This window comes from Heterocephalus glaber, unplaced genomic scaffold (genome assembly GCF_053883595.1).
Source record: "Heterocephalus glaber isolate CG9 unplaced genomic scaffold, H.glaber_assembly_v1.0 deba00001662, whole genome shotgun sequence".
Taxonomy (NCBI): domain Eukaryota; kingdom Metazoa; phylum Chordata; class Mammalia; order Rodentia; family Bathyergidae; genus Heterocephalus; species Heterocephalus glaber.
In genome coordinates, this window is record NW_028258403.1 from 2,537,020 (window position 1) to 2,548,218 (window position 11,199).

Here is an 11,199-nt window from a genome sequence, read left to right on the forward strand (position 1 = left end):
TATATTCTATGTAGAATGAGTGAAAGAATGAAAAACTTAAAAGTGTAACACTTAAATAATACATTTAATGAATGTAAGTGCACATATTTCTGTCATATGTATGTATCTTTCCATATTAGGAAAGTGATCTTGCATAATCAGTCTTGAGATATATGAGTACAATATGGATGAGGGAATATATTAATTTTCTAAATTCCCTGGATTTACTTTGGCCTAAAACACAGGGAGGGGACTTTTGCCTCTAACAACAGTTAGGCTAGGTGCTGTGACAGACAATTTCTCATGGCTGAGTCGTGTGCCACTCAGGCATTGACTTTAACCTTGCCTACATTCATTCCTGCTGAAGTGAACCAGGAAGATCCAAGGTATTAAAACAAATGAGAAAGGACTTGGAAAGAGAATTTAAAGGACCAAAGGACTTTATCAAAGGAGAGTATCTACACAATGATTTGAGCCACAGATGATAAAATCCTGAAACAAGTTTATGAGTCTGGTATCTGAGTTAGCAATTGTCCAGGCACAGGAGGTGAAATGTACTACATCGTATTATTTAGTAATCATGTATCCCTAACCCTAAGTAAACCAAAGTACAATACTTTAGGCAATAATTTCTTCTTAAGAAAAGATTTCAAAGTTCATGTTAGAGTTGCCATCACAATTTAAAGGCTAGCATATTCCTTTGGTTGGACTAATATTACTCACACATGGAAGACTTTCTCTTTCCTGTTCTCTATTGTCTGCTTTAATTTTTACTTAAGGATCATCATGTTTTGATCCCTGGCATTGTCCATTTCCTGGGAATGGCAATGCCAGGCACAAGGCCAGATTTGGAGGAGCAGAGCCTGACATAATGTATACCTGATATATCTAGTGAGCTTCTGTCCTTTACTCCAATCTTTGTGCAAATGTCACCTGTAGCAAGAGTTGTCCTCCATGGTTGATTTGGCTGATTGATTCTCTGGCCAATTTGAAAACAAAATTGAGGGATGGAGAGGAAGAGTTTTACTTTCAGTTGCTTAGCAGACTCAATCCTAGCACTAATCCTGTTGCATAAATATGGAAAACCTTGCATAAACATGGAAGACCTTGCCGGGGATTTAGCTCAGTGGTTCCACTGCCTGCCTCGCAAGTGCTAGGACCCGAGTTCAAACAGTGGTACCAAAAAAAAAAAGAAAAAAAAATATATACATATATATGCATGGAACATGGAAAACCTAAAATTTCAATTTTATCTAAAATAAGTCTGTAGTATGCCGAGAAGATAAAATGCAACTCTGAACTCTACATTTTCACTGTGTCTACTTTGTGCTAGCCTACACGATTTTTGACTGGCGTGACGCTTGGAACTTTATTTGACCTTCTGCCATTTTGTGTATCAGGAACTCAGAGATACAGGATAGAAGAGGACCTGAAGAGTCACTTAGCAATTGGGGATCTGACCACAAGATGGCAGCGCATCTGTATTGATGCAGAATGTATGACAGATTCTTTGTGGTTGATTTCTTTTAAGAGTAGGCCACAGACTAAGCAGATGTTTGTGCAGACAGCTTAAAGAACTGCTGTGCTTTGGAAGAAAGGAGGAGAAAACTTGACAGGAGAAGCATCTCTCTTGGCTGAAGATCACAGCCCTCCTGGAAAGGGCAATGAAGACACTGATTGGCCCTTTGTTCCTGTGCCTGTGGCTGCAGCTGCACTGTGAGTTGAGAGCTTTTAGGGAATAAGGTGTTTAATGGTACTCATCGTGTGTCTGAAGGCCAGTATGGCCTTTTCTAGATTGCCTGAAATCAACGTAGGAAACATTGCAAAATGTGGAGGGCGATGCCTGATGATTGTCTGTCTTTTCCTTTTGCTCAGGTATGAGTGGAGGAGAGCAGGTGGAGCAGCATCCCTCTTTCCTGAGTGTCTTGGAGGGAGATAGGGCTGTTATCAGCTGCACTTACACAGACAGTGCTTTCTCCAACTTCTACTGGTATAAACAAGAGCCTGGCACAGGTCTCCAGTTGCTTATATACATAATTTCAAATGTGGACAACAGAAAAGACAGAAGATTCATTGTATTTTTGAATAAGAAGGATAAACATCTCTCCCTGAACATCACAGCTGCCTGTCCTGGAGACTCAGCCACCTACTTCTGTGCAGCAAGCACACAGAGCTCCCAAGGCACCTGCAGCTTGTACCCAAACCTGGGTCTGTTCTTTTCACTTTTGAAATCAGGATTTTCCCATATTATGTTTTTAAAATATGAAAATTTTGAAACATTTTGAGACAAGATCAATTTCAAAATAACCCAATTTTTAAAAAAAGATCCAATATGGGCCAGGTATTTAGCTGAGTGGTTCTGGTGCCTGCCTCTCAAGCGCAAGGACCCAAGTTTGATCCCCGGTACCAAAAAAAAAAAATCCAATAAGTGTTAGAACATTTTGAATAATATACTTTAAGAGCCAGTGATGTCTTAGGTAGATGCCAGGTCTCTAGGGTTGGAGTGATATTTACATTTCTTTTCTTCCAAGGACATCTTGGTGTCAGTGTTGGGTAATACTCTTTTTGATAGAAAGGGTTTCACTTTTTAATAACTGAATTACAAGCTGATCCTGATAGTATTATTAGCTGCAAGGTATAGGAAAAAACAGTAAAGTATAAAGTAGAATATTCAAGAATATCTTGTGGTAGAGATAAATCATGGTTATCACTTGGTATTCTTTCTTCATTAAAATGTTATTAAAATCAGGACTACTATTTTGACTTGCTTCCATCTAATTTTACTACCTCACCTGAGAATTTCACATTTCTCTGGTCTTATAAAATATAATTTTTAATGATTTTATGATTGATTTTGTAAGTCACTGTTTTATTTCTCCCACAATCATCCCCTTATATGTGTATTGAAAGAACATTTTCCTGAACTTGAATTTTGCTGTTTACACAGGTAAGTGGTTTTATGAATGTTTTACATTTGTGTTGTTCTAGAATAATCTATTTCATCAACCTGTGTCATTTCTTCCCTCGCTTTCCTTCCTTGAGGAGCTTAATCTTTTCACTTGCCCCACAATTTTTCAATTTTTGCATCAATTTAAAAGAAAAATTGTGTTTCCAGCATTGTAAATTGTAGTTTTTCTTTCATTTTTTTCATCATGGATGATATTGGGTTTATCAAAACTCTTCTAGATCCGAACAAGGTCAGTGTTGTTTTGAAATTAATTGCAAAGCAAAGGCAAGGATGTTTTCTGGTACAATGGCCCCTCATCCATGTGAAGACCTCACCCAAAACGAGTGATGGAGTTTTCCCCTGCTGTCCACCATGTGCCTAAGTTGTTTGAATACTTCCATCTTCTGTATGACTTGTACCATTATCACAGGGGGAGTATTCAGTGACCTTGGATCACTGGTTTAGTTCCTTAATAATGACAATGATGCTATTTGCTATTCCTTTAATGACCTGGAACAAGCAATAATTTGCTCCCCAATACAAATATTTAGCAAAAACAAATGCCTACTTTCAGAAACATAAAGAACAGTTGCTGCTAACCCAACTTACATTTTGACTGTCTTTGAAATTATTATTTTTATTATTAAATGCAAGCCTGTTCTTCCCTTTTAATTAGTGATCAGAATTACCCATTAGATTTGCAGCCTCACCCCCTTGATCTCTTCCTGCTCCCAAGGGCCCCACCATTGCTATAGAAGCTTGAGACTAACTGCTCATTGGTTCCTAATTGCCTCTCCTTCTCAGATGGTCTTTCTTTCGTATTGGCAAAAGAATATGGATATGTTCAACTACTCTCAGCCCCTTACACCATTGTCTCCCTTACCCCATTGTCTTAGTAGCTTTCCTCACTGCTGAGAGAAAATGCCCAAGACTCACACCTTACAGGAGGAGAGATTCATTTTGGCTCATGGTTACAGTCCCTGGTCAGCTGGCAGAAACAGAATGGCAGAGGAAAAGGTGCTCAACCCATGGAATCTGGAAGGAGAGGGGTTGGAGAGGAGCTAGGGCCAAGAATACAACCTTCCAAGTCATGCTTCTGGTGACCTGGCTCCAAACAGATCCCACCTCCTAACAGTTACTATATTCATCAGCAAGGGGTGGCTGGTGCTCACGCCAATTAAATTGTATCAAATGTCTGGAGGTTAAATCCTGGCATGGGGTACACCCGCAGAGGCATCCTGTGCAGGGCTAGTTGAGAACTCTGAAGTCAAACTCTACAACTAGAGCTGCCAGAGCATTTTCTTAGGTTATAGATGTGGTACTACGACTATTGCTAGACTAGCTTACTTTCTTATGTTAGGAGCAATGTGAAATAACCAGGTAAAATTCAGCTTGTCAGTGATAGTAGCACTGGTAGTTCTAAGAGAGTTGGGATAGGAGCCATGAGTCTAAGAATTGATAATAATGTAACCCGTAATGGCTTCTAATGAACAGATTAATAATGCTTAACCTGATTTATATCTAAGGTGGTGATTGTGAAAATCAAGAATATGGTTATATAAAGCAGTTTATAAACTTTAAACTTTAATGAAAACAAGTGGTGAATATGAATAAAGATTTTTAAGTCTAATTATAATTTAGCTTCCTATGATCTGGTGTAGTGTCCTGTAATATTTGTTAAATGAATTAATAAGTGAAAGAATACAAACACACAGCAGAGATTGAAGATTGAGGAATAGTAGACTTGTTCTAAGGTTCCATAATCACAACTTAACTATGACAAAAAAAAAAGTGAGTCAACCTGCTTTCCATTAAAAACTCGGAACTCAGCAGCTCAGAATACTGATATAAATGCACCCATTAACTGCGGTCAAGGAATTTTACTTGGGAACAAGGAGTCTATTGACGATTGGACTCAAGACTGTGTATGTTATGCTTTTGAAATTAGAGTTGTTCGCAATTTTGCTTAGGTCCTGAGACTTTGCAGGAAAATGAGATTAAGGGAAGCACACTAATTCACTGGGTGGAGGAATTTCAAGGTAGCTCACTGTTTAGGTTGTTGCATGGGCCTTACTTGCAGCTGTCATCAAGATGTACAGTGAGAAACAGGAGCAAAACCCAGAGCCAAATGATTTAAAGCTTGGCCAGAAAGGAAGTGCCTGTAAGTTGGCTCCTTGATGAGCTTGAGTGCTGAAAACAATAGTGTTAAAAAAGCCAAGTACTGTACTATGCATGAGAAAAATAGGAAAGATGGCTTATGGGCCTGTTAGGAATCAGCAAGACCCCAGTTCTCACAGATTGAAGGGTGAAGGGGTGAAGGTAAACTCTTTTGAAAAACTGCTCTGAGAAAAGAGTTCCAGGGCCTCCTGCTGGAGAAAGGTCACTGAGGGCATTGATTCTCTAAGATTTCTTTCACAATGCTCAGCTATGGAGCCATGAGCGGATGCTATGGTTATGACCCAAACTACTTCTTGAGCTGGTTTCAGATCTTGGCATCATCCACAGGGTACTGGTTGTGAGACAGACTAAGAAGCTCCTGGCTGTCTTATTTTTCCCTTACTGTATGGAGGGTGGATGCAGCTGAGCCAGCACCTGTTATGCACCCCCAATAGATTACACAGTTTGCTTTGGTGTCCTCCCTAGCTATCCAGTGGTGCTCTTCCTGACTATCACACTGCCATTTTCAACTCCAACATGAGTGTAGCCAGGCATCATGATGCTCCTTCCCTACACTGACACTGCAGATGATATTGTTGCATTTGGAAGGAAGGGAGAGAGCACCCTGGGGTTGCTAAGATCAGGAAAGAAGAGATCTGAGGCCCTTATTTGCATATCCAACATTTATAGAAGGCTTTCAGAAGATTCCCTGGTTTTAGCCCTCACCCTCACTGAAACAGGCCTGCAAGCTGCTACATAAGTAGCATTCCCAGGCACTTCTTGGGTTTTCATCTAGGAAGTCTCCTTTCTGTGTACTAGACCCTTGTGCTGCAGCATAGGACCTGTGAAAATAGACTTACTGTGGTGTTTCCATAAACCTGCTCACAATTTATTTCTCCAGTAATGTGAACAGAGCAGTTGATATCCAAAGAAAGATGAATAAACTCCCAGAGCTGTTATCACCAAAGAGCTGCAGAGATTAGCCGCCAATGAAGACCAGCAGCAGATACCCAGAACTTGGTGAAGTTGACCTACCATGGCCAGCAGAAGCTCACATCGGGCAGTGATGTTGGCAGTGGCAGAGACCCAGCACCTATTAGTCGACCTACAGTGTCCAGCACAAACTGATACTCGATGATGATGGCCAGCAGCCGAAGTGAATAGCCGCTTACTGAGTGGACTGTTAGTTAGTATGTAGCCTTACTTGGTATCATCTTGTGGAAGCAGGACTGATAGCAGAGCTGCACTTTGGGGATTCACAATTTCCATCTGAAACAAGTGAAAGAACACTATGCTGAATGGCAACAGTTTTACAGGCAGGCAAAATGCAACAGTCATGGAGTCAGAGAGGCTTCCATTCAGATTTCAGAAGAAGGTCTTGGAAGCCAGGCAGTGAGCTCCTGAGAGGGCACTGTGCAAAATTGTGAGAGTGAAGTCAAAAGTGCAGTGAAGATCCCAGGGAATTAGAGAATCCAGGCATGCAGAACATCCAAGGAAAGCCACAGGCAGTGAGCAGAGCCAACTGGAGAGAGAGGCCATTAGGGCCACAACTCACAATGTCATCAGGACAAAGCTGCCCAATCTGTTTTTAGTTCACATCTCACCACAACTTGCCCTGGGTGTTAGACACAGAGTGGAATTTAATATTTCCTCTGCTGGGTTCTGGTCTTGCTTCGTTCTGCTTTCTTTCTCTCCCCATGTTTCTTTCTTTCAGAATAGCAATTTTTATCCTATACCGTTGTATCTTGGCAGTGTATTACTATCTTTTTGATTTTTCCCATTGGCGCATTGGTGAGAGCTTGCCGTGAGTCTAAGAGGAGACTTTGGACTTGGACTTCTCAGCACTGCTGAAACTATTTTGACTTTGATGACTCCTAGGCATGGACTATATTTTGCATAAAGAGATGGACGTCAGTCTTTGGGGTCCAGGGCCACAATGTTATGGGTTTGATCTAAAATGTTCCCAAACCTTCATGTTTTGGGGAGGTGATGGGTTATACTGGTGTTTTAGCCGACTTGCTGTTTGGAGGTGGGTTTGGAAGAGGCGAGTCACTGGGGTGTGACCTGTGAGAGTACCTTTCCCTCCTCCCCTCCTTCCCTCTCTTTATGTTTCCTGGCCACAATGACATGAACGGATTTTCTTGCCACACCCTTCTACCTATATTTTTTTTCCTTGGATTCAGCTGACCATGGACTGAAAACATCAGCCAAAATAATGCTCCTTCTTTAAGTTGTGTATGCCAGGTATTGTGTCCCAGCAACAAGAAAGTGACAAGATAGCGGTTATCATCTTGTTCTATTATTATACTAATGTCCTTGTCCTGTGCTCTATTAGTGAGAGATACCCCTCTGAAGGTAAAACCCTGGTGATGCACCTCCTCCAAATGCACTCTCCTAACAGCACATTCAGCTATGGATGTAAGTGGGGGCCTCCACAATCCAACCACCTCTCCAGGAGTCACTTAATCCACCCAAGATGACAATTAGTATCAACTGGGGTCTTGGTATTCAATATAACTGTAATCATTTTTTCCCTTCACTCCTAGCCTAATTCTTGAGTATGAGAAAGCCTGATCATAAAATAATTTGTCACTTTGTCTATTTGTATCTTTAATAAATAATTACTGACTGATACTGAGGGAAAACCACCATGGTATGATCCCAGGCCATTTACTAACCCAAATCATTTCTCTGGCACAAGAAATAACTCAATATTTGGGATGTAGATTTGCATATTTTTGCTCACCTTTTCCTCAATCTCCCTCTTCTATTTCTGCTTTTCCTGTTTCCTGTTCTTGAATTTTAATTCCATTTTTGAATTAGAAATTTCAAATTCTGTAAAACTACATGTTACCGTTTTTTACTCTGGGGAATCTTGGTGTCAGAAGGCAAATAGAATTTTACCCATGTTCTGGTTCTAGTTCTTCAACATATTTCATCTGGAAATTTTCCTATTCCATTTTGCATTAATAGTAGGTAAAATACAGCAAAACCACATTTACCATTCATCAATTTTTATTGACCTTTTCAGTACAGGTAATTGTTAATCAAATTATTTTATATTTTTCTGAAGAATTTGCTGACTTTTTCAAAGGCTAACAAGTATAATTTCTGTAGTTTTGTTGATTAGAAGTTTTTCTGAGATTCAATTCCAATAAAATGTTATAACTAACCTAAAATGATGAGCTGTTTTATGCAGACAATAGGAGTGAATCAAAATACATCTCCTTACTAGATAAAACTTAAAGTATACTATTTCTTATTTGGTAAGTAGATTTTAAACCAGTTCCAGTAAGAAATTAATAAAACTGCCTTATTTTGTATTTGACTTAAGGTCCAGGACCTTAACTAGAAGGCCACATTTATTCATTCCTTTAATAGTATAAGGGAAGTAAAGAAGTGAGGGATAATCTAAATAGTGCTTATAAAAAGTAAATGTTTAGGAATAATGCAGTTCTTTAAGATTTTTATCTTAGTGCTAAACTTGAATAAGAAATGATGGCTAAACATGCAGGTAATCTATTTTTAGAGGAAATGGGAATTGATAGGTAACAGTATATGCTCTCAGTTTGGATGTAAGCTTTGCAAAGATTGGTTACTTTTCAGATCTGTAGTTTCTTTCATTATCCTTTTTCAAGGCATTTCTAAAGTTATTCCTACTTGGATATGGTTAGTTGAATTGGCTTAATATAATGACATAATAAATTACTTACAAAATTTGAAACATGAAGTAAAAATTTAGAAAGGGCATTACTTTATGAAGCTTATCAATTTGCTCAATAAAAATGCTTTATAAATTAAATGTAGTGTTTCAGCTTCCACTGTGTTGCTCATAGTCTTCTATGAAGCAGACAAATTTTTTAATGTTCAGTTCATTCTTGCCAATTTTTTCTCAAATGTAGGCCTTTTGACCTAATTTGGGAAAACTACTTTTCTTCTTAGAACCTGATTCTGAATGGTTATCAATTTTATCAGAGCTAACTTCTGTTTATATTACCATTGATTGAATTTTCTTCATTTTCTGTTTAGCCCAGGGCTATCAGGTATACAAGGGAAATGAAGTATGTCAACTTTTCGGAAAGCATTTTAGGACACTGTGGCAGCTTTAGAAGGCTGCCTAGATTTCTATTCTTAGCCACAGGAGAGCCAGAACAGGTTTAGTATACTAGCAAAAGTCATATGTTTGTACTATTGCCATTTTAGAAAGCTCTGATGTGAATTCAAATTATACCTTTGTTACTTAATGTCAGAAATTAAGGCAGCAGTTTTATTGATCATTTGAACTCTGTGTACAGTGTAAATTTGTAAACAAAACAAAACAAAATGAAGAAACAAAAACCTGAAATAAAACATGAGATGACTCTTAAAACTTCCAAATCAGAGAAATGCTTCAAGTTATTTTGTTTGGATTAATTCTTTAAACATAAAGCTATACTTGTTGCCTAGAGGTTTTGTTAACTCGTTCTTCCATGTTTGAGTTCTGCGCAATATTTTCCATCATGTGCATTGACAGGACAGTGAGCAAACTCATAAATGAATGCATAATTTATAAGGGTTAACACTAATGCTCAATAAACAAATTCCATGCAATTGTTTTTTAGTTTCACTCTATTTTTATATTTGAAGGACATCCATAGTGTATTTCATAAATTTTTTATTTAGAATTTTACGATATTCCTTATTTTTATAGAGTAGGTCTTCTGGCTTTTTTTTCAGCAGAAAACTACTGTGTAATCAAGATTAGAAATTTAATGTAAAAAAGCCTTCTTTAAGAAGAAAAAAGATGTGTGAGGCAATATGCATCCTTTGTATTGTGATCTTAAAATATTTTCATACGTAGTCATCACAAAACTTGGACCAACATTTATAGCTCAAAAGAGTTGATCAATAAATAGAATGTTTCCCACCTTATTGGACCCCATCATCATCTGGAGGAACCCATGTACGGCGGGTAAAAGAGGCTCTGCTCTCCCCGCAGTGCTGCCCTATGACGACGAAGGCAGGTGTCTGAACCGGAAAGAGCCCCTCACCAGTCACGGAATCAGGATTTTGACTTTGGTCTTCGCAGAGCTGAGAGCCTTCTGGTGTTTGTGTACCACCCGGTCTGGGTGCCCTGGTGGAGCAGCCCGTGGACTAAGACATCCTCCAAGGGACTGTGTTGTCACCACAGAATCCCAACGCTGCGGGGCGAGGAGGGGCTGCAAGACATGTTTTCATTTAGGGAAAAACAAAACCAAAAAGAATTATTTGTCCCCAAAGGAAACCGCATATGCCTGGAACTGGTTGGTTTCCTGGTGTTTGTTTTATATAAAAACAAAGCCTTTAGATGTGGAGAAATTGGAATTCTCATTCACTGCTGGTAAAAAAGGGATGTAAGGGGTACAAATGCTTTGGCAAATGGCTTGGCAGTTCGTCAAAATATTGAACACACGCTCAGCAGTTCCACTACTAGCAAAATACCAGAGAGAAATGAAAGAGGTGTCCACATGAAATTTGTACACCAATGTTAATGGCAAAAACTTGTATCTGAAAAAAGCTGTTTAAAAAGAAGCCTCCCGCCAAGTGTGGTGGCACACACTTGTAATCCCAGCTCTTGGGAGATGGGGCAAGAGGATTGTTCAGAGTTTGAGGTCAGCCTGAATAACAGTACATAGCAAGACTGTCTCAAAAAAAAAAAAAAAAAGAATGTTTTTTGTATGCCCAAGGTGAAATTTTAAGGAGAGATAATGGAGCTGGAGCTTACTAGTTTTTACCAACATTTAAATAATGAGAATCTTTTTGCAGTATTCCACAGTTCCACATGAGCTACACAGTATTTTAGCAATACGTTGAAACTGAAAATGTGCTCTAAACACAGCAGATTGCTTTTTTATTAAATTTTGGTATATTATGTGAAATACAGGACACTAGTTTAGGAAGAAAGTGTAGCCTCTTTAAGTTAGATATTATGGAGGATAATCAACCAGAGTCAATGAAGCGACCTTAGGAAGAAGTGTTAAATAAACACTGGGTGACCACACGTCCATTTCAAGACAATCTCTGGTCTCATTTTAAAAAGGACCATTGTGGTTGCAAGTCCTTAGGATCTCCTTTGTTGTTACAACAAAAAGAAGATC